General features: G+C 42.3%; 1 protein-coding gene across 1 annotated transcript in view; it reads left to right on the top strand.

Moving 5' to 3' along the window:
* The window catches only part of VTI1A (vesicle transport through interaction with t-SNAREs 1A), a 337,493-nt gene that overhangs the window by 72,624 nt on the left and 239,635 nt on the right, over positions 1-25,234 (top strand).

The following is a 25,234-nucleotide window of genomic DNA, read 5'->3' as shown; positions in this document are numbered from 1 at the left end:
TGGGTACTATCTGTAATAGCATCAGGATACAGGCTGGAGCTTTCAAGTTTTCCCCCCAGACAGATACCTGGAAAATTCAAGGTTAAAAAAGGAAAAACAAGAAGCTCTAGAATCACAGATTGCGCTTCTACTTCAGAAAAAAGCAATAGTCCATGTTCCTCCAGAGGAAGAAAAAAAAGGGCTTCTGTTCTTCAGTCTTTTTGGTTAAAAAAAACAGACCAGTCATTCAGATTGATAATAAATCTGAAGAATGTAAACAAATTTATAACATACAAGAAGTTAAAAAAGGAAACAGTCAGGTCCACAATCAACCTAATATCCAAAGACTGGGTAATGGCAACAATAGATCTCTCCGATGCTTCTTACCACGTTCCAATCCATCAAAATTACCAGAAATTTTTGAGAATGGCAGTCTGGATTCGGGGGATAATCAATCATTCCCAATTCCAGGTTCTTCCCTTCGGCCTATCCTCTGCCCCAAGGGTATTTACAAAGATAATGGCAGAAATGTCAAGATGGTCTTGATTCCATACCTGGACAACTTGGTAATAACAAATTAATACAGAAGTAGATTACACAAAAGAATGGCGTAAAGCCGCAGTAAAGGCCCCTCAAAAGAGCTTAACTCAGAAACTAATAGAAAATAATAACAACCCTGACAGCAGAATCCCTTCTCTTGCAGTTATAGACTGTAGTCAAAACCTTGTCACATTTAGGTTGGATCATCAATATGAAAAAGTCCGACCTAGTTCCAGATTATCGGAAAGCATTCCTGGGGTACTCCTAGATTCTTATCTAATGTCCTCCTTTGTTCCGGAGGAAAAAGGGAAGACCTGGTCCAAAGAATTGCAAGGTTTCAAAGATTACGCAAGACATCTATAACAGACCTCATGATGATTCTGGGAGTAATGACTTCCACAATATCATCAGTGAAATGGGCCCTAGGCTCACTCAAGAGCGCTTCAGTCCTTCCTGTTACGGTCCTGAGATTGAAAACAAATATCTTTAAACAAGAGGCTGGAGATTCCTTTCCATGTAAAGCGCTCTCTTACCTGGTGGCTCAAATAAGAGAACCTTTCCAAAGGTGTGGAATGGCAGCAGTCGGAGCAAATAGTAGTCACGACGGATGCAAGCAGCCAAGGCTGGGGAGCTCACCTGAACGGCAGGACATGTCAGGGACTATGGCAGAAAAGCCTTATCCGGCCATCTTCCAACATGCGAGAGCTTCAGGCAGTCTTGCAAGAACTAAAAGTATTCGACCAGATATCAGCGAGATGGGGACACCGTTAATCGACTTGTTTGCTTCAAGGAAAAGCAAGAAAGTCAGCAAGTTTTATTCCCTTTCTTACAAAGACAGACCGCTGCATGTGGATGCTTTAGGGCACAAATGGCCGAATGGGCTCCTCTACGCCTTCTCTCCCTTCTTTCTAATATCAAAAGTCCTGACAAAAGTGGTAAAAGAAAAATACTGGCTCAAAAGGACATGGTTTCCGATACTCAAGTCTCTAGCAGGGTCTTCTACTCCAGGGTCCGGTTCCTCATCCCAACAGCCCGCAACTCCATCTGACTGCCTGGAGATTGAACGGAACATCTTGAGAAGGAAGGGGCTATCTGAAAAAGTAATAGATATTTTACTGCATAGCAGAAAATCCGTTAGTTCAAAAATATATATAAGATTCTTGGAAAGCTTTCCTGGCTTTTTCTAAAACTTCTTGGGATCCCTTCAGGCCCCCAGACCTAGGACTAGTTCTAGATTTTCTCCAATCAGGACTAGACCGAGGTCTTAGAATAAGCACCTTAAAGGTACAGGCATCAGCATTAAGTGCTTTTATGGGTGAAAAACTGGCTGAATCAGATCTGATTAGAAGGTTTTTCAGGGGCGCTATAAGATTACACCCAAAGTTCAGTTCCTCCGTCCCAACTTGGGATTTTAATCTAGTTCTTTCCGTCCTCTCGGATTCTCCCTTTGAACCCATTCGAGATTTATCGATGAGACTGTTGGCCTTTAAAACTAGCAATTACGACAGCTAGAAGAGTCGGGGAGATTCAGGCTTTTTCGATTCAGCCCCCATACCTTACAATACTGGAAGATAGAATTGTTTTAAGACATTCTCCCGAATTTCTTTCCAAAGTGGTATCTAAATTTGATTGCAGTCAATAAATGTCTCTTCCTTCATTCTGTCCTCAGACTTCTTCTGAAGAGGAAAAGAGATTCAGTAACCTTGATGTGAGAAGATGTGTTCATCAATATCTGGATATTACAAAGGACTTCAGAACGAAAAATCAGTTATTGGTCCAGTACCTGGGCACTAACCGGGGTAGAGCAGCTAGCAAGGCTTCCATAACACGTTGGATTAAGTCCTGTATATCTCTGTTACATTGGAAAAGAGATGACTCCCCCGTCGGGACTAAAGGCCAATTCTACGCGAGCTATGGCTTCCTCTTGGGCAGAAGGGGCCTCTGCCTCGCTTGAAGATATCTGACTTGGGTGACCCCTTCTACTTTTTACATAAATTATAAACTTGATGTGCTATCCAATAGAGACCTATCTTTTGGCAGAAAATTTTTATCTGCTGTGGTCCCTCCCTGAGTGGATTCTTTATTAGGACTTCAGGAAGTGCCGTTGTGGAGGCGCGGGGAAAAGATGAAAATTACTCTTACCGTTAATTGGATTTTCCCTTAGCCTCCACAACGGCATGGGGAATTCCCACCCAATTTTATTTTATTTATTTATTTTACATTTATTTTGATATTTATGGGCAGTTGACCCTTTCTTTCATTTATATCGTTACATGACTGAACCTTATTAAATGATGCATCTACTTGAAGTTCTAGGCTATTAACTGGTGAAGGTAAAGGGGAGGGGGCTTTTATACGTCGATCTTCGTTGTTTTCCTGTCCCTGAAGAGGCGGATACCGTCCAGGAAGTGCCGATGTGGAGGCTAAGGGAAAATCCAATTACCGGTACATAGGAGCAGTATTATAGTAGATATATTCTTGTACATAGGAGGCAGTATTATAGTAGTTATATTCTTGTACATAGGAGGCAGTATTATAGTAGTTATATTCTTGTACATAGGAGGCAGTATTATAGTAGTTATATTCTTGTACATAGGAGGCAGTATTATAGTAGTTATATTCTTGTACATAGGAGCAGTATTATAGCAGTTATATTCTTGTACATAGGAGCAGTATTATAGTAGTTATATTCTTGTACATAGGAGCAGTATTATAGTAGTTATATTCTTGTACATAGGAGGCAGTATTATAGTAGTTATATTCTTGTACATAGGAGGCAGTATTATAGCAGTTATATTCTTGTACATAGCAGCAGTATTATAGTAGTTATATTCTTGTACATAGGAGCAGTATTATAGTAGTTATATTCTTGTACATAGGAGGCAGTATTATAGTAGTTATATTCTTGTACACAGGAGCAGTATTATAGTAGTTATATTCTTGTACATAGGAGCAGTATTATAGTAGATATATTCTTGTACATAGGAGCAGTATTATAGTAGTTATATTCTTGTACATAGGAGCAGCATTATAGTAGTTATAATCTTGTACATAGGAGGTAGTATTATAGTAGTTATATTCTTGTACATAGGAGGCAGTATTATAGTAGTTATATTCTTGTATATAGGAGCAGTATTATAGTAGTTATATTCTTGTACATAGGAGCAGTATTATAGTAGTTATATTCATGTACATAGGAGCAGTATTATAGTAGTTATATTCTTGTACATAGGAGCAGTATTATAGTAGTTATATTCTTGTTCATAGGAGCAGTATTATAGTAGTTATATTCTTGTACATAGGAGCAGTATTATAGTAGTTATATTCTTGTACATAGGAGCAGTATTATAGTAGTTATATTCTTGTTCATAGGAGCAGTATTATAGTAGTTACGGTATATTCTTGTACATAGGAGCAGTATTATAGTAGTTATATTCTTGCACATAGGAGCAGTATTATAGTAGTTATATTCTTGTACATAGGAGGCAGTATTATAGTAGTTATATTCTTGTACATAGGAAGCAGTATTATAGTAATTATATTCTTGTACATAGGAGCAGTGTTATAGTAGTTATATTCTTGTACATAGGAGCAGTATTATAGTAGTTATATTCTTGTACATAGGAGCAGTATTATAGTAGTCATATTCTTGTACATAGGAGGCAGTATTATAGTAGTTATATTCTTGTACATAGGAGGCAGTATTATAGTAGTTATGTTCTTAACCATATTTCTTTTTATTGAAAGAAAGCAAAAGATCAGGGCCAAGACCCATACATGACATTACAATGGCAACAATAAGGTTTCACATGGTCATTAAGCATACACGTCAAGTGTAAACAATACAGATAATCTTGCCATAATTAGTAACACATGTTAAAGAAAAAAGGGGGAAAAAGAAGGAAGAGGGAAGGGACAGCCAGGAGGGGGGGGGGGGGGGAGGGAGGAAGGGAAACAAGGAAGTGAGATAACTTCTGCTCTATCATATAAAGTTTCTATAAGCTTTCCATGGGGACCACAATTTTAAGAAGCGAGCACGAGAGTTAGTCTCCCAATGCGCTAGCTCCTCGTAGCGGTAAATCTGGTCCACCTTGTCAGACCACATAAGGAGAGTCGGTGGGGAGTCATTCTTCCACAGAAAGGGGATGAGTAACTTAGCCGCTGTAAGCAGCATCGTCGGGAGATCATGTTTAGAGGGAGTAAGAGATCCGTTAGGCACCATAATAGCACTAGCTTAGCATCTATTGTTATCTTAGTGTTGCACATTTGGTTAACCAATGTCTCAATTGACTTCCAAAACGGTTGAATCTTGTGACAAAGCCACCAAATATGCGACAGAGACCCAGTACCTATGCCACACCTCCAGCACAATTCAGGGACCTCTGGATTTAGTTTATGCAAGAACTCGGGTGTCTTGTACCACCTACTGAGAAGCTTAAAGGAATTCTCCTGGATCCTAACACATCGACTGAAGCCATGTGAATGAGCCAGGATAAACGCCTTCTCCGGCTCCGTAAGGGACAGTGAGAGCTCCCGTTCCCAGGAAGTCACATAATTTAGCTCCGGGGGTAATGAGGAAAGTATTTCTTTATACATCTGAGATAATGGTCTAAGGGGAGGCTTGGTAGCTAAGACCTTCTTTTCAAGCCAAGAAGGGGAACTATTGCTTGCAAAAGGTCCAATACATTTTTTAGTGTCCCTTTTAAAATTTGCTAAGTGGAAAAAAGGTGCAGCTTTAACCTCAGGAAGGTCCACCACTGAATCCCAATTCAAACTGCCATCCGGAAGAAGGACATCCCGCAGATGAATGTCGGCGAGCTTAGACCAAATCCCGGAGGGGTTTAATACCGAGGGGTGAATATGGCTTTGTAGTAAGTTAAGTGGCATGCCAGGATTGGGGAAATTAAAAATGCGAGACTGAACCATTTTGGACCACTCAACCAACATACCTTTCCAAATCGGAGAGGAGTAGTAGTGATTGGCCGAAATAGGCCTAATACCCCACAAGGTAAGTAGCTCTTGGTTCGTAAATAGTACATTCTCAAGACGGGAGCAAAGGGAGTTTGATTGTCGAGACATAATAGCTACACCTCTACAGAGCTGTACAGCATTATAATATAACTTCACATCTGGCATCCCAAAACCTCCAAATTTCCTATCCCTTGTGAGAACAGAATAAGCGATACGCAGAGATTTGCCGTTCCACAGGAAGCGTGTGAACACTCTCCGTATTTCAGTAAAATATGAGTTTGGCAACCATATAGGGAGTGCTTGTAGCAAATACAGAAACTTGGGTAGAATAAAGGTCTTAACATAGTTCTTTCTCCCTACCCAGGAGACAAACGGAAGTTTCAAGTTTTGTAGATGAGTGCGAACAGTTTTCAGGAGCGGCATATAGTTAAGGGAGGCCAAATCTTGAACATTAGCCGAAATATGGGTCCCCAAATACGTAATGTCTCTGGAAGCCCATGTGAATGGCGTTGCACGCTTAAGAGCATTAATTACAGCCTGTGGGCAGGAAATATTAAGTGCCATGGATTTCCCGTAGTTAATTTTAAAATTAGATACAAACCCAAAGTCTTCAAATATGTTCAGAAGCTTGGGCAAAGCCTCTTTGGGGTTAGAGGTCATGACTAAAAGATCATCCGCAAATGCTGCAGTAACATGTGTGCCAGAACCCACCTGAAGGCCTTTGATATCCGGGTCTGCTCTGATTCTACATAAGAGTGTCTCCATCACTAAAATAAATAGCGCAGGAGAGAGGGGGCACCCTTGCCTCGTCCCATTAGTGATGCAAAATGGCGGTGACAATGTGCCGTTGACTTTGACCCTGGCAGAGTATAGTAGTTATATTCTTGTACATAGGAGGCAGTATTATAGTAGTTATATTCTTGTACATAGGAGCAGTATTATAGTAGGTATATTCTTGTACATAGGAGGCAGTATTATAGTAGTTATATTCTAGTACATAGGAGCAGTATTATAGCAGTTATATTCTTGTACATAGAAGCAGTATTATAGTAGTTATATTCTTGTACATAGGAGCAGTATTATAGTAGTTATATCCTTGTACATAGGAGCAGTATTATAGTAGTTATATCCTTGTACATAGGAGGCAGTATTATAGTAGTTATATTCTTGTACATAGGAGCAGTATTATAGTAGTTATATTCTTGTACATAGGAGAAGTATTATAGTAGTTATATTCTTGTACATAGGAGAAGTATTATAGTAGTTATATTCTTGTACATAGGAGCAGTATTATAGTAGTTATATTCCTGTACATAGGAGGCAGTATTATAGTAGTTATATTCCTGTACATAGGAACAGTATTATAGTAGTTATATTCTTGTACATAGGAACAGTATTATAGTAGTTATATTCTTGTACATAGGAGCAGTATTATAGTAGTTATATTCTTGTACATAGGAGCAATATTATAGTAGTTATATTCTTGTACATAGGAGCAGTATTATAGTAGTTATATTCTTGTACATAGGAGCAGTATTTTAGTAGTTATATTCTTGTACATAGGAGCAGTATTATAGTAGTTATATTCTTGTACATAGGAGCAGTATTATAGTAGTTATATTCTTATACATAGGAGCAGTATTATAGTAGTTATATTCTTGTATATAGGAGCAGTATTATAGTAGTTATATTCTTGTATATAGGAGCAGTATTATAGTAGTTATATTCTTGTACATAGGAGCAGTATTATAGTAGTTATATTCTTGTACATAGGAGCAGTATTATAGTAGTTATATTCTTGTACATAGGAGGCAGTATTATAGTAGTTATATTCTTGTACATAGGAGCAGTATTATAGTAGTTATATTCTTGTACATAGGAGGCAGTATTATAGTAGTTATATTCTTGTACATAGGAGCAGTATTATAGTAGTTATATTCCTGTACATAGGAGGCAGTATTATAGTAGTTATATTCTTGTACATGGGAGGCAGTATTATAGTACTTATATTCCTGTACATAGGAGGCAGTATTATAGCAGTTATATTCTTGTACATAGGAGCACTAGTATAGTAGTTATATTCTTGTACATAGGAGCAGTATTATAGTAGTTATATTCTTGTACATAGGAGCAGTATTATAGTAGTTATATTCTTGTACATAGGAGCAGTATTATAGTAGTTATATTCTTGTACATAGGAGGCAGTATTATAGTAGTTATATTCTTGTACATAGGAGCAGTATTATAGTAGTTATATTCTTGTACATAGGAGCAGTATTATAGTAGTTATATTCTTGTACATAGGAGCAGTATTATAGTAGTTATATTCTTGTACATAGGAGCAGTATTTTAGTAGTTATATTCTTGTACATAGGAGCAGTATTATAGTAGTTATATTCTTGTACATAGGAGCAGTATTATAGTAGTTATATTCTTGTACATAGGAGCAGTATTTTAGTAGTTATATTCTTGTACATAGGAGCAGTATTATAGTAGTTATATTCTTGTACATAGGAGCAGTATTATAGTAGTTATATTCTTATACATAGGAGCAGTATTATAGTAGTTATATTCTTGTATATAGGAGCAGTATTATAGTAGTTATATTCTTGTACATAGGAGCAGTATTATAGTAGTTATATTCTTGTACATAGGAGCAGTATTATAGTAGTTATATTCTTGTACATAGGAGGCAGTATTATAGTAGTTATATTCTTGTACATAGGAGCAGTATTATAGTAGTTATATTCTTGTACATAGGAGGCAGTATTATAGTAGTTATATTCTTGTACATAGGAGCAGTATTATAGTAGTTATATTCCTGTACATAGGAGGCAGTATTATAGTAGTTATATTCTTGTACATGGGAGGCAGTATTATAGTACTTATATTCCTGTACATAGGAGGCAGTATTATAGCAGTTATATTCTTGTACATAGGAGCACTAGTATAGTAGTTATATTCTTGTACATAGGAGCAGTATTATAGTAGTTATATTCTTGTACATAGGAGCAGTATTATAGTAGTTATATTCTTGTACATAGGAGCAGTATTATAGTAGTTATATTCTTGTACATAGGAGGCAGTATTATAGTAGTTATATTCTTGTACATAGGAGGCAGTATTATAGTAGTTATAATCTTGTACATAGGAGGTAGTATTATAGTAGTTATATTCTTGTACATAGGAGGCAGTATTATAGTAGTTATATTCTTGTACATAGGAGGCAGTATTATGGTAGTTATATTCTTGTACATGGGAGCAGTATTATAGTAGTTATATTCTTGTACATAGGAGCAGTATTATAGTAGTTATAGTCTTGTACATAGGAGCAGTATTATAGTAGTTATATTCTTGAACATAGGAGCAGTATTATAGTACTTATATTCTTGTACATAGGAGGCAGTATTATAGTACTTATATTCCTGTACATAGGAGGCAGTATTATAGTACTTATATTCCTGTACATAGGAGCAGTATTATAGTACTTATATTTCTGTACATAGGAGGCAGTATTATAGTAGTTATATTCTTGTACATAGGAGCAGTATTATAGTAGTTATATCCCTGTACATAGGAGCAGTATTATAGTAGTTATATTCTTGTACATAGGAGGCAGTATTATAGTAGTTATATTCCTGTACATAGGAGCAGTATTATAGTAGTTATATTCTTGTACATAGGAGCAGTATTATAGTAGTTATATTCTTGTACATAGGAGCAGTATTATAGTAGTTATATTCCTGTACATAGGAGCAGTATTATAGTAGTTATATTCTTGTACATAGGAGCAGTATTATAGTAGTTATATTCTTGTACATAGGAGCAGTATTATAGTAGTTATATTCTTGTAGATAGGAGCAGTATTATAGTAGTTATATTCTTGTACATAGGAGGCAGTATTATAGTAGTTATATTCTTGTACATAGGAGGCAGTATTATAGTAGTTATATTCTTGTACATAGGAGGCAGTATTATAGTAGTTATATTCTTGTACATAGGAGCAGTATTATAGTAGTTATATTCCTGTACATAGGAGCAGTATTATAGTAGTTATATTCTTGTACATAGGAGCAGTATTATAGTAGTTATATTCTTGTACATAGGAGCAGTATTATAGTAATTATATTCTTGTACATAGGAGCAGTATTATAGTAGTTATATTCTTGTACATAGGAGCAGTATTATAGTAGTTATATCCTTGTACATAGGAGCAGTATTATAGTAGTTATATTCCTGTACATAGGAGGCAGTATTATAGTAGTTATATTCCTGTACATAGGAGCAGTATTATAGTAGTTATATTCTTGTACATAGGAGCAGTATTATAGTAGTTATATTCTTGTACATAGGAGCAGTATTATAGTAATTATATTCTTGTACATAGGAGGCAGTATTATAGTAGTTATATTCTTGTACATAGGAGCAGTATTATAGTAGTTATATTCTTGTACATAGGAGCAGTATTATAGTAGTTATATTCTTGTACATAGGAGCAGTATTATAGTAGTTATATTCTTGTACATAGGAGCAGTATTATAGTAGTTATATTCTTGTACATAGGAGCAGTATTATAGTAGTTATATTCTTGTACATAGGAGCAGTATTATAGTAGTTATATTCTTGTACATAGGAGCAGTATTATAGTAGTTATATTCTTGTACATAGGAGACAGTATTATAGTAGTTATATTCTTGTACATAGGAGGCAGTATTATAGTAGTTATATTCCTGTACATAGGAGCAGTATTATAGTAGTTATATTCCTGTACATAGGAGGCAGTATTATAGTAGTTATATTCTTGTACATAGGAGCAGTATTATAGTAGTTATATTCTTGTACATAGGAGCAGTATTATAGTAGTTATATTCTTGTACATAGGAGCAGTATTATAGTAGTTATATTCTTGTACATAGAAGCAGTATTATAGTAGTTATATTCTTGTACATAGGAGCAGTATTATAGTAGTTACATTCTTGTACATAGGAGCAGTATTATAGTAGTTATATTCTTGTACATAGGAGCAGTATTATAGTAGTTATATTCCTGTACATAGGAGGCAGTATTATAGTAGTTATATTCCTGTACATAGGAGGCAGTATTATAGTAGTTATATTCTTGTATTGGGCATTTTAATTTTTTTTCTCTATAAATTGTCATTACCATGGAACGAGGGTAGATTCCTTCATGGTTCATGTTCTAATGAACAGTGACTGGAATTTGTTAAAGTCCCAGTAAGGCCTCATACACACGAACAAATTTTCTTTCGTATTCAATTTCTCTTTTTTTTCATTTTGTAAAAAAACATATTCATTCCAATCATAACAAATCAACAATCTCCATTTTATCAACCGTGATTAATTTTACTATGCATAAAAAAGAAAATTATTTTTTCCTTTTACCCTCCCACCACCCATATAGGGGGGGAGAGGCGGGACGTACAAATTTTCTTTCTGTGTCCGCTACAGTTTTTTTTTTTTTTGCGGATTGTATACGGTACCTTCAATTTCAATTGGTCCGCAAAAAAAACTGAAGGTACTCAGTGTGCATTCAGTTTCCGTATGTCTGTGTTTCCGTTCCGCAAAAAATAGAACATGTCCTATTACACCGCGCAACAATGATTTTGCTACTGAGAGAAAAACATGTGATTTAGGCTACATGCACACGACCGTTCCATTTTTTGCGGTACGCAAACCGCAGATCTGAAAAAAAACGGAAGCCGCCCGTGTGCCTTCCGCAATTTACGGAACGGGCCCATTGTAGAAATGCCTATTCATGTCCGCAAAACAGACAAGAATAGGACATGTTATTATTTTTTTGCGCGGTCTCGGAATGGAGCAACGGATGCGGACAGCACACAGAGTTGAACACATTGAAGACTTTTTTTTTGCGGTACAAGTTGTACTTTCTAAGGCTACTTTCACGCCGGCGTTTTGATTTCCGTTTGTGAGATCCGTTCACGGCTCAGCGGTCCAAAACGGATCAGTTTTGCCCTAATACATTCTGAATGAATAAGGATCCGCTCAGAATGCATCAGTTTGCCCCCGTTCAGTCTCTATTCTGCTTTGGAGGTGGACACCATAACGCTGCCTGCAGCGGAACGGATCCGTTCTGACACACAATGTAAGTCAATGGGACGGATCAGTGTAGTTCTTGACGGATCCGTCTTGGCTATGTTAAAGATAATACAAACGTATCCGTTCAGAACGGATGCAGACGGTCGTATTATCTGATCGGAAGCGTTTGTGCAGATCATGATGGATCCGCAACAAACGCGAGTGTGAAAGTAGCCTAATGGCACCATTTATGTTTGCATACCATGTAATAGGAAGCGGAAAAAAAAATTCCAAATGGGGTAGAATTGGGAAAAAACTCTATTCTTATATTTTTCTTTTACACTGTACACTATGCGGTAAAATTAATCTGTTATCTTCATTCTCCAGAACCGTTACAATAATGCCACTTTTCTTGCGTTTTCATACTGAAAAAAAATTCATTTCAAATTTTTTTTTTTATAAAACCACATTTTGACCCCTTTTAACTTATTTGTAGTTATGTGTACGGGGACAGGGCTCATTTTTAGCAGGACGATCTGTTCTTCAGTGCTTCCAATTTGAAGTGTGTGCGACTTTTTGATCACTTTTTATAAAAAAAATTATTCGGTAGTTGAAGTGAAATAACTGAAATAAAGTGGCCTAAATGGGAGGAAATGCTCAAAACCCCCAAACACTGGGGCCTGTTTATAACCGGGGGAGCAATTCCTCCGCATGTGATCCGTGGCTAACGGCAATCCCCAGCAAAAATGAATACAATGGAGGATGTCGACAGCGGACCACATGCACCACAAAAAAGATGAAATAATGTGTGGATGAAAATATAAAAACACAAAAATCACTGCGAAAGCTGCACCAGAATGATCTGCACCTGACAACACGGGCCAATCCCTCAGGCTGATGTGAAGAACTGAGACTTTGGCCAATGTATTCCTGTCTGGAACACATCGGAGCCCCCCCGCACCGCCGTCAAGGTATCTCAGTGTGGCCTGGGTCCCACCGCTAGACTCCCTACGGTGTGTGAACGCGGTCTGAGAGGTGCGAAGGTACAACTTCCTGACGGGAATACATTGGCCAATGTCGTCAGTGTCGTCAGTTGCATATCATTGTGGTACACCTTTTGCAGTTATTTAGGTAGTTGAAGTGACAAAAAATGCCAAATTGTCTTTTTTTTTTTTTTCCAGTTACGCCATTTTCCGTATGCCATTAATATTGTTATATATGGGCATTTTCGCACGCGGTGATGCCCATGATGTTTATTTTTTTAAATTGTTTTAGTATTTTTATTTTAAGGAAAGGGAGGTGATTTGAGGTTTTATTTAAAATTTCTTTTTTTTTTTACTTTTTTTTTATGCCAACATTAAAAAACAAAGACGCAATCACATTTTTACAGGAATTCACTGAAATCGTTCCTGTCATTCAGGCCGAGCTGACCTAACGCTCCAGTGCGTATTATCCACCCGGCTTCTTTTTGTAATAATAGGCGGCGGCGGTCACCGCCCCGAGGGGGATTAGGCACCAGTTCTAAGGCCTCTTACACACGGCCGTATGGCTTTTTCAGTATCTTGCGGTCCGTAAAAAATGTATCCGCAAAAAATACGGATGACGTCCGTGTGCATTCCGTTTTTTGCGGAGCGGAACAGCTGGCCCCTGATAGACCAGTACTATCCTTGTCCGTTATGCGGACAATAATAGGACATGTTCTATTTTAGAACAGAAATACGGAAGGCATATGGAGTACCTCGACATCTAGGGACACCAACTGATATCCCTTCTGCCAATGAAAATCTTTCAGCGCCAGGAGGAAATCGTTGGCGGCCATAATGTAAGCAGGAGTCTTGGGAGCCAATCAATATACTTAGATAATGTCACCGAGCCAATCCCGTCAGAGAACACTCCATAAAGTCTGGGAAGGGGCTGCCCAAGACTCGAAGAGCACATGAGGGAGACACATGGAGGTAGTGGAGACCCAGACTTTTGCAGGTTTAGAACTGGTGCCTAAGGCTACTTTCACACTAGCAGTTTTAGTTTCCGGCGCTGAGTTCCGTCCTAGGGGCTCTATACTGGAAAAGAACTGATCAGTTTTATCCTAATGCATTCTGAATGGAGAGCAATCCGTTCAGGATGCATCAGGACGTCTTCAGTTCAGTCTTTTTGCCTTTTCAGGACTGAGATAATACGGCAGCATGCTACGGTTTTATCTCCGGCCAAAAAAACTGAACACTTGCCTGAATGCAATTTTTTTCCCATAGAATGTATTAGTGCCGGATCCAGCATTCAAATTGCCGCATCGACGGATCTGGTATTCCGTTCTGCGCATGCGCAGACCTTTAAAAATGTGAAAAAAATAGATCCGGTATTGCAGTGCATTTTTCAGATCTGATAAGTCTGAAAAATACCTGATCAGTCAGAAAAAATGACATCCGTTTGCATACAGTTTGCAGGCAACGGAACTGCCTGCCGGAATCAAACAACGCAAGTGTGAAAGTACCCTAATCCCCCTCAGGGCGGTGACCGCCGCCGCCTATTATTACAAAAAGAAGCCGTGTGGATAATACGCACTGGAGCGTTAGGTCAGCTCGGCCTGAATGACGGGAGCGATTTCAGTGTATTCCTGTAAAAATGTGATTACGCCTTTATTTTTTAATATTTGGAATGCTTATTTTTAACTTGCCTCTATCTTTGTATGCTAGCGTCGGGCGTATCCATGGCAACTCATTGCGAGCTGCTTAAGAGGACGGCACGCAATGACGTGCTGACGTAGTGGCCTGAGGGAGCGCAGTTTTCGCAAAACGTGCGTGATTTAGGCTGGTTTCACACGGGCGTAGCGGGAAAAGGTGCGTTGCGGGAACATGCGCCATTTTTTCGTGCGAGTGCAAAACATTGTAATGCGTTTTGCACTCGCGTGAGAAAAATCGTGCATGTTTGGTACCCGAACTTCACAGAAGTTCGGGTTTGGGATCGGTGTTCTGTAGTTTGTATTATTTTCCCTTATAACATGGTTATAAGAGAAAATAATAGCATTCTGAATACAGAATGCTTAGTACAATAGGGCTGGAGGGGTTAAAAAAAAAATAATATTTATTAATATTACTCCCCTTAATCCACTTGTTCGCGCAGCCGGCATCTCTTCTGTCTTTAAGTGTGAGCAATAGGACCTTTGATGACGTCACTATGCTCATCACATGATCCATCACCATGGTGATGGATCATGTGATGGACCATGTGATGAACGCAGTGACATCATCAAAGGTCCTATTGCTCACAGTTAAAGACAAACGAGATGCCGGCTGCGCGAACAAGTGTATTAAGGGGAGTAAAAAAATATATATATTTTTTTAACCCCTCCAGCGCTATTGTACTATGCATTCTGTATTCAGAATGCTATTATTTTCCCTTATAACCATGTTATAAGGGGAAATAATAATGATCGGGTCTCCATCGCGATCGTCACCTAGCAACCGTGCGTGAAAATCGCACCGCATCCGCACTTGCTTGCCCACCGATCCTGCGTTGCGATTCAGGAGGTACGGTGGGCGATTTTGGCGGGTGCTAAAAGTACAGGAAGTTGTGGCTGTGCCGCTCGTACTTCTCCCTTATGTCAAAAAAGTGTTTTGAATGTCAGCGGGTGGGGGCTACCAAATTAGCCTTTATTGTCGGTGGAAGGACAGGAACCGTCACCGCAGATAAGTTGTTATAAAAACCACATTAGTTTTTTTTGCATCATCCAAAAGAGCAGAGGCGCGACACCTTCAGAGTATCCGCCACCTTCGTTCCGATGGCTGCGCTCATACTCAGCCCATCTACCACTTGTTCGTTCACCCATCTCTCACTAAATGGCGCTCCTGGAACAAGCGCACGAAGTGCAGAAATCATCAGCGTGGATCCCAGGTGTCCTAACAGCCACGTACATGCGGCGCTGCGGGCCGATGGGGCTTGTGCGAGAAATCCCATCATTAGGAATGGGAGCCTATTGCAGCCAGCGCCATGTGCACAGCGTCGCCGCCGCGGCCTTTCATTTTAAGATCTAGGTTGAATCCTGACAGAGGGACCTTCATGGAAGGAGCTTGTTGGCTGACTTAAATCTCAAATGCTTCACTCTGCAGAAACTGGTCGTCAGAACTTCCTCCCGGCAGCTTCGTGTAAAGCTTCAGCTGGAGAGTAAATCACCTTCCCTGTCTGCCGGTACAAAGGCATCGCACAAACGATCTGGGGAATGAAAAGCCGCGCTCCCTCCAGATCCGCCACCGCCTCGTCTGCCTTCTCCTTTTGTTTCTGTTTAATGAAAGACAGGCGGGTAGGTGAACGCAGGTGAGGAGTGTGCCGGCGGCTTGAAGATTTCCCCCATGCAGTCGCCTTCCGTAATCACCTGAAAACACCCCCGTTGTTTGTTCGCTTTACCTCCCTGAGTGGGGTGGTGATTTTTTATTTTATTTTTATTTTTTTCTAGCAGCATTTCTTGTCCCTCAACCTCTTACCCGTTGCAGGTGGAATTTTTTTTCTTTTTTGCGTCAAATGTCGTCTGTCCCTCCAGTCGACCCGGACAATTGATAAGGAGTGAAGGGAGACGTTACAAGATGGGTTCATAAACTGTACCTATTAGTTTCGTCATTTGCAAAGAATAATACTATGATGTGTAGCCAATCAGGTCCAAGTACTAGGATAGTTGGTAGATATTGTTACTGCGGAGTAATGAGGGTTATAATAGTTCTCCACCGCGATACGTCAAAGATAGGTTTCCCATAGCCGATATTAAACATAAAAAATATAAAAGAATAAATAAATGAATAAATAAAATTAGTAACTCACTGCACTGGGGGGGCGGCCCCTAGGATAAACTCCAGACACCTGCGGAGCCCGATACCCCCCTAGCTAGAATCGCCCGTACCATGGTAGATATTGATGGCAGCACAATCCATGGTGGCTTCAGATCAATTTCTTTATTTAGAGATTCTTTCAACGCGTTTCGGGGGATTGGTATAAGGATCCCCCTTCTTAAGGAGCAATAAAATAATTATTGAAACAAACTGCAAGACAGACGAGGGCTACGGGGGGTATCGGGCTCCGCAGGTGTCTGGAGTTTATACTAGGGGCCGCCCCCCCAGTGCAGTGAGTTACTAATTTTATTTATTAATTTATTTATTCTTTTTTTATGTTTATTATCGGCTATGGGAAACCTATCTTTGACGTAGGACGGTGGAGAACTATTATAACCCACATTACTCCGCAGTAACAATATCTACCGACTATCCTAGTACTTGGACCTGATTGGCTACACATCATAGTATCATTCTTTACTAATAGGGTTTGGCGCTTTCTACTGGGGGTAAAACTAATACGGAAATGACGAAACTAATGGGTACAGTTTATGAACCCGTCTTGTAACGTCTCCGTTCACTCCTTATCATTGTCTTTCCACGTAGTCGGACGTCTTCGTTGCCACCCCAATAGCTGCCTTCCCATATATCCTAAATCTTCGCTTTTCACCCTATCCATTGATCACGAATACCTCCATTCCACTGGCGCCTCCCGTTTCACTTATCTTTCGGAAAAATTATCCCTTAAGATTTGATTAACCCTTGCTTTTTTAACCCCCCCTTTTCCAGTCGACCCGGACCCAGCTTCAAGAGAATTCCTATAGTTTCTTAATCTCTTCCTGCAGGACGGAGCTTCTCCTGCGCGTCTTCACATTGGGCCTATACCGACGGTGTTGGCGTCTGAGACCGCGTTAAAGGGCTTCTGACTTTAGACATGTTCTAATGGCAGCTGACAGTCTTTGTCCCTTCTCTCTATATGAAAAATGAACTTTTACTTTATGCAAATGAGCCTGTAGGAGAAATGGGGGTCTTGCCCCTACTCCTAGAGGCCCCCTTCTCCCTCCTCTGGCCACGCCCTAATCATGTTGATTGACAGGGCCAAACTGGATGACGTGAACACTGCCTGGCCCTGTCAATCATAGACCTGCTCAGTGTCGGTGGGGTCGGCTGACCCTCTGTGTGTGTGTCGGGGGGTCCAGGCTATCCTCCCACTGGCAGATGATGAGGGAAAGGATTTCAGTTTGCCCAGTGGACGTGTACAGAGGAGCCTGGAGGCGAACTGTGGGCCCCGGAAGAGGACAGCAGGGCCCCGGAAGAGGACAGACGAACCTGCAGGGTGACAGAGTAGCCTGAATGAGAATACAGGGGTCTAGAGGTGATAGAAGAACCTGGAGGAGGGCAAAGACATCTGGACCTGCGACTGAGGAGCCTGAAGAAGATGGAGGGGTCTGGCAGTGGTTTATTCCCATACATCGCTGGGACCAGTGTACATGTGTACTGGGATCTCGGGGAGAACAGCTGTCGGCTCAACCTCCTGCTAAGCCCCCCATGGAGGGCTCAATAAGGGGTCTGACGAGCACACATTCTGCATCCGCTGCATGTGAAGGCGTTTCCACAACCCTGCTCATGCGCATGGGAAAATTGCCACAAGGCTTGTCATCAGCGCCTGGGCAGAAATTAGTGGCATGTCCGAGGGAGAACGCCCCCACTGAATGACGGTGTGCCGATCCGTGGCGGGGCGCACTGCAGACCTGCACCTCACCCGAGGCCTGCGGCAGATTTTGAGGATTAGCTGCAGACAGGTTTCCGCTCTTCACTGGATTTACTTTCTCCATGACAGTCGCTGCTCGTGAGGTTAAATTCCTGCACCTTCTGTAATTTTCTCTACGTTTGCCTTATTATTTTAGGTTTTAACCCCTGATTTTTCTCTTCCGATCCACAGGCTGGCACTTCTCCCAGCTGAGCGTTCGCTGTAATGTGACCGATCTTAGGGTCCCGGTGTCCGGGTGTTATTACAGATTCCTCTGGGATCCCGACCTTCCCGCTCATACCGCCGGATGATGTCCTGTAATACCTTATATCTGTACATAGAAAAATACAAATAAGACTCCCATTATCTGCGCCGGGCGGATCTGCCTCCGTTTCATCTTCTGGGGATTGTTTGCAGATTATAATTTAATTGCAGATTTGCATAAAATTGAACACAAGCCGCGCACATCTCTTCATTATCAGAGGAGATTCTTCTTTGACAGTTCTCCTGAATTCTACAATTAGTGCTTCAGTGTACAGCGTCTCACCGCCAGTATGTAATCTGTGTCACCGGAGCGGGGAACGTGCCGCCATATCATCAGCGTCGCCGCACACTAATATAATAGCATGCAGCGCTGGGGTCCCAGGTTTGATTCCGACCAAGGCCAGCAACTGCATGTTTCCTCCCACGCGCCAAAGACACATGGATAGAGAATTAGATTGTGAGCTCCACTGGTTACAGCGAGTGATGATAATGTCTGCGCAGCGCTGTGTAATATGTCAGCGCTATATAAATGCGCAACATACATAAACAGATATAGACACTGCCCACCTGTCCCCAAGTGTCAGTGTCATTATCCTGTCCCCAAGTGTCAGTGTCATTATCCTGTACCCCGAGTGTTAGCGTCATTATCCTGTACCCCAAGTGTCAGTGTCATTATCCTGTACCCCAAGTGTCAGCGTCATTATCCTGTACCCCAAGTGTCAGCGTCATTATCCTGTACCCCGAGTGTCAGTGTCATTATCCTGTACCTCGAGTGTCAGCGTCATTATCCTGTACCCCAAGTGTCAGCGTCATTATCCTGTACCCCAAGTGTCAGCGTCATTATCCTGTACCCCGAGTGTCAGCGTCATTATCCTGTACCCCGAGTGTCAGCGTCATTATCCTGTACCCCGAGTGTCAGCGTCATCATCCTGTACCCCGAGTGTCAGCGTCATCATCCTGTACCCCGAGTGTCAGCGTCATCATCCTGTACCCCGAGTGTCAGCGTCATCATCCTGTACCCCGAGTGTCAGCGTCATCATCCTGTACCCCGAGTGTCAGCGTCATCATCCTGTACCCCGAGTGTCAGCGTCATCATCCTGTACCCCGAGTGTCAGCGTCATTATCCAGTACCCCGAGTGTCAGCGTCATTATCCTGTACCCCGAGTGTCAGCGTCATTATCCTGTACCCCGAGTGTCAGCGTCATTATCCTGTACCCCGAGTGTCAGCGTCATTATCCTGTACCCCGAGTGTCAGCGTCATTATCCTGTACCCCGAGTGTCAGCGTCATTATCCTGTACCCCGAGTGTCAGCGTCATTATCCTGTACCCCGAGTGTCAGCGTCATTATCCTGTACCCCGGGTGTCAGCGTCATTATCCTGTACCCCGAGTGTCAGCGTCATTATCCTGTACCCCGAGTGTCAGCGTCATTATCCTGTACCCCGAGTGTCAGCGTCATTATCCTGTACCCCGAGTGTCAGCGTCATTATCCTGTACCCCGAGTGTCAGCGTCATTATCCTGTACCCCGAGTGTCAGCGTCATTATCCTGTACCCCAAGTGTCAGCGTCATTATCCTGTACCCCGAGTGTCAGCGTCATTATCCTGTACCCCGAGTGTCAGCGTCATTATCCTGTACCCCGAGTGTCAGCGTCATTATCCTGTACCCCGAGTGTCAGCGTCATTATCCTGTACCCCGAGTGTCAGCGTCATTATCCTGTACCCCGAGTGTCAGCGTCATTATCCTGTACCCCAAGTGTCAGCGTCATTATCCTGTACCCCAAGTGTCATTATCCTGTTCCCCGAGTGTCAGTGTCATTATCCTGTACCCCGAGTGTCAGCGTCATTATCCTGTACCCCGAGTGTCAGTGTCATTATCCTGTACCCCAAGTGTTAGTGTCATTATCCTGTACCCCGAGTGTCAGTGTCATTATCCTATACCCCGAGTGTCAGTGTCATCATCCTGTACCCCGAGTGTCAGCGTCATTATCCTGTACCCCGAGTGTCAGTGTCATTATCCTGTACCCCAAGTGTCAGCGTCATTAACCTGTACCCCGAGTGTCATTATCCTGTACCCCGAGTGTCAGTGTCATTATCCTGTACCCCGAGTGTCAGCTTCATTATTAGTTTTCTGAATTATCGGACGTCTGATAGTTTGGACTTTTCTGTGTCATCGTCGGAATCGCTCGTATCAGTTGTTAGAGTTTAGGTGTCTAATAAAACCTAATGACTGCGGCACCTTCACTTCCAATGAAGAGAAATGAGATGAATTAGGTCACATAATTGTTATTAGGAGATGATTGCTTTTAATTGCAGCCCCACCACCGTCCTCAGCGCCAATAAATGGACCCCGTATCTCCCAATCTTCACTATAGACCCGTCTCGGGTGATTGAAGTAATTACGCCGGCCCGGTTGTGCCAGCTTCCTGACCTTCAGCGCGGATTTTATCTGTGCTGATGTAAATGCATTGTTTTAATGATTTGCTTCTCTCGCCCACTCCCCAGCCAACACGCAGGCACCCCGAGCCGGCAGAGGAATATCAAGGAGAGCTTTGATGTGGCTGCAGTTACCTCCCTGCTCTGGCCTGCATCTCAGAGATGTGTCACCTATGCCAGAAGGGAATCGGGGAAATCACGTTTTGAATGGTAATGATAACATACTAATCACTTCCTCCCTTTGAAGATGGAAGCGAGATATTCTGTCAGCATCCCCAGCTGCTACAGCTCCGAGACACTGGTCTAGGTGTATTAGCTTAAGTGTGCGTGTCAATACAGCTCGCATGCCTGCCATCCGCAGGGGCTCATTAGAGCCGGGGGTCTCGCTTCACAAGACATCCACTCACATTAAATCCGCAACGCCTCCTTTTTCATCATCGTCATTACAGTTATTGTTATTATTTATTAGAATTCAGCCTTTTTTTGGGGGGGAATCGTTTGCATTGAAATGGCATCTGTCACGCGGTACAAGTTTTATTTCCATATTTTTTTAGACCTAGCAGAAGGAGAGGGGAGGGGGCGCTGGGGACGGACTGCAAGATGCCGATTTCTTCTTCCATTTACTAATGCATTTGTTAGTATGCATCGGTACGAGGAGGTTCAGAGCGTTTCGTTTTTTACCATGGCTGTGACGCAGAGCTTGCGCTCAACCCCGCAGCAGGGAGCGCAGTACGGAGACAATAAGACACATGACTAATGGAAATACTGAGAAGCGTCATGATTTATGCCTCTCTTTGCATATTGCAGCTGTGCCAGAGGGAAGACTTGGCACAAGAGCTTGCACTTCTCAAGTGTTCGATATATTCCGTGCATTTTTTATTTGCTTCTTTTGCAGTCGCAAGGACTAAAATCTCAGCCACATTGCGTAAAATTGGCAGAGATTTACAGCTAATTACAAAATTTAATTTTACTTATTCAAATGGCGTTTTGGCGCTGAAACTTGGGATCGTTTGAAAGACCGAAAATGTGTTTAAAGAGAAAAAAAAAATTAATTATTTCAACGGCTACAAAGACTGAAGTGAATACGTTGTATATTAAATGAATACATTTTATAAAATTGTATCAAAACAAATTATTTCTTGTATTTTTTTAATGATGTGTAATTATAGACGCTGCAGGGTGCAGATTAAAAGTCCAGACCGCATCCAGGTATGGGTGGATTTATAGTGGGAAGATCTCACCCACTTTGCTGCTGCTGCTGTGCAGAATGGCATTTGGTACAATTTGCAGAGAATTCTGTGATCGATCTGCAGCAAAACCCTCAACTAATCCCCAGCAAAATTGGCAGGAGTTACATGAGGATTTTGTTGCAGCTTTGCTTCGGGTTTTGCCCTGTGTGGAAATACTGAGAATTTACAATCCGCACACGGGTCAGTTTATGCTGCAGGCTTTCTTTTTGCAGGATGTAAATGAGCTTTCTTAAAGTATCTGCTGTTGTAAAACACCGGGCGATTTGCTGGAAGCAGCGGCGACCCCTCACTGTACACTATGTGGACAAACCTTAAAGTAGCACTCCCACAATTTTTTTTTGTTCTCTGACCCGTTAGAAAGGTACATGATGTAACCTGTAGTGAAGGAAATCTTCTCGCAAGTGACTGTATTTGTGAGTTATAACCTCCCTTCTGATCCTCAGCTGTGTCTGGTCACATTAAGCAGCTGAGGATCAGAAGGGAGGTTATAACTCCCAAATACAGTAACTGGTGAGAAGATTTCCTTCACTGCAGTTTACATCATGCACCTTTCTAACAGGACAGAGAATTAAAATTTTTGTGGTAGTGCTGCTTAAAATGTGGCACCTAATTCCACTGCAGAAAATCCACACCGTTTGCGCCACTTGTACCCGTAGGTTTGTATGTTGGCAAACCCTGAGGGAGACTGATGGAAATGCAACATAAGCAACCTCGCCATTAATTAATGTTTTCTGCAACGTTCGTCTAAAATAGTTTTTCAGGACATTTACTAAAAAACTGTTCAGCACAGACACGGTTACTGCGCCAATTGGTGAGTGTACATCCCAGGTCGTACCATTAGTGAGTAGGAATCCCAGGTCATACCGTTAGTGAGTATGAATGCCAGGTCGTACCGTTAGGGAGTATGAACCCCAGGTCGTACCGTTAGGGAGTATGAACCCCAGGTCGTACCGTCAGGGAGTATGAACCCCAGGTCGTACCGTTAGGGAGTATGAACCCCAGGTCGTACCATCAGGGAGTATGAACCCCAGGTCGTACCGTTAGTGAGTATGAATCTCAGGTCGTACCGTTAGTGAGTATGAACCCCAGGTCGTACCGTTAGTGATTATGAACCCCAGGTCGTACCGTTAGGGAGTATGAACCCCAGGTCGTACCGTCAGGGAGTATGAACCCCAGGTCGTACCGTTAGTGAGTATGAATCTCAGGTCGTATCGTTAGTGAGTATGAACCCCAGGTCGTACCGTTAGTGAGTATGAACCCCAGGTCGTACCGTTAGTATGAACCCCAGGTCGTACTGTTAGTGAGTATGAACCCCAGGTCGTACTGTTTGTGAGTATGAATCTCAGGTACCGTACTTCTCTTGAAAAGCATTGCCCAGTCACACTTTTCAGCAATCCTTCCTTCCATCTTCTCACAATAAAGAAGTTGAAGGCTCACCAATGGGCGACGGATTGACGGTGTGAGCAGTCCTGTGTAATCCAGCATGGCTGACTAGTATAGATACCAAGGAAGCTGAGGAGGAGGAACCTATGGATGGCCGAGTGACAGTGTGAGCAGTCCTGTGTAATCTAAAATCTAGTATGGCTGACATAGTAGATAACAAGGAAGCTGAGGAGGAGGAACCTATGGATGGCCGAGTGACGGTGTGAGCAGTCCTGTGTAATCCAGCATGGCTGACAAGTGTAGGTACCAAGGAAGCTGAGGAGGAGGAACCTATGGATGGCCGAGTGACAGTGTGAGCAGTCCTGTGTAATCTAGTATGGCTGACATAGTAGGTGACAAGGAAGCTGAGGAGGAGGAACCATTGGATGGCCGAGTGACGGTGTGAGCAGTCCTGTGTAATCCAGCATGGCTGACTAGTGTAGGTACCAAGGAAGCTGAGGAGGAGGAACCTATGGATGGCCGAGTGACAGTGTGAGCAGTCCTGTGTAATCTAGTATGGCTGACATAGTAGTTGACAAGGAAGCTGAGGAGGAGGAACCTATGGATGACCGAGTGACGGTGTGAGCAGTCCTGTGTAATCCAGCATGGCTGACATAGTAGGTGACAAGGAAGCTGAGGAGGAGGAACCTATGGATGGCCGAGTGACGGTGTGAGCAGTCCTGTGTAATCTAGTATGGCTGACATAGTAGGTGGCAAGGAAGCTGAGGAGGAGGAACCTATGGATGGCCGAGTGACGGTGTGAGCAGTCCTGTGTAATCTAAAATCTAGTATGGCTGACATAGTAGATAACAAGGAAGCTGAGGAGGAGTCCTTTCTGCTATGGATGGCCGAGTGACGGTGTGAGCAGTCCTGTGTAATCCAGCATGGCTGACTAGTGTAGGTACCAAGGAAGCTGAGGAGGAGGAACCTATGGATGGCCGAGTGACGGTGTGAGCAGTCCTGTGTAATCTAGTATGGCTGACATAGTAGGTGACAAGGAAGCTGAGGAGGAGGAACCTATGGATGGCCGAGTGACGGTGTGAGCAGTCCTGTGTAATCTAGTATGGCTGACATAGTAGGTGGCAAGGAAGCTGAGGAGGAGGAACCTATGGATGGCCGAGTGACGGTGTGAGCAGTCCTGTGTAATCCAGCATGGCTGACTAGTGTAGGTACCAAGGAAGCTGAGGAGGAGGGACCTATGGATGGCCGAGTGACGGAGTGAGCAGTCCTTTGAGCACTAGTATGGCTGACATAGTAGGTGGCAGCTACTCCCGAGCACTCGGACAGCGTACAGGACGGAGATGCTACACATACGGGCAAGAAGCACAGGGGCAGCTTCTTTTTTTAGCTGGAGAGGAGAAATCCAAATTGCCCCCCGTCGCCTATGAAGATATGGGACTGACGCGAAGTGGAGGAACTCTGGAGCCTGCCTTCTGATTTTCTCTCTTACATTGACCCGGTAACCTCTTAATGTATGAACCCTTCAGAGGCGAGGCACGGGCGACACATAACGATGCCTCAGATCAGCCGGGGAGTGTCAGACATGGAAGCTTCATCTGGCATCCTAATTAATAAGAATCAAGATAAAAAAATACGATAATTTGCCGCCGAGAAGCGTTGGGCATTGAAAGTCTTTTGCAGCTTTAAAGTAAGCCAAAGGGTTTAAATCCTACCTAGCGGAGGCCCTCACCCACCTCCTGTATCGATCAGAGGCGCCCGCACCCGCGGGGGGGACTTGTTCTGGCTTAGCACATGA

This window comes from Bufo bufo, chromosome 6, assembly GCF_905171765.1.
Source record: "Bufo bufo chromosome 6, aBufBuf1.1, whole genome shotgun sequence".
In the NCBI taxonomy this organism is placed as follows: domain Eukaryota; kingdom Metazoa; phylum Chordata; class Amphibia; order Anura; family Bufonidae; genus Bufo; species Bufo bufo.
This window is presented reverse-complemented; position numbering and strand designations above follow the sequence as displayed.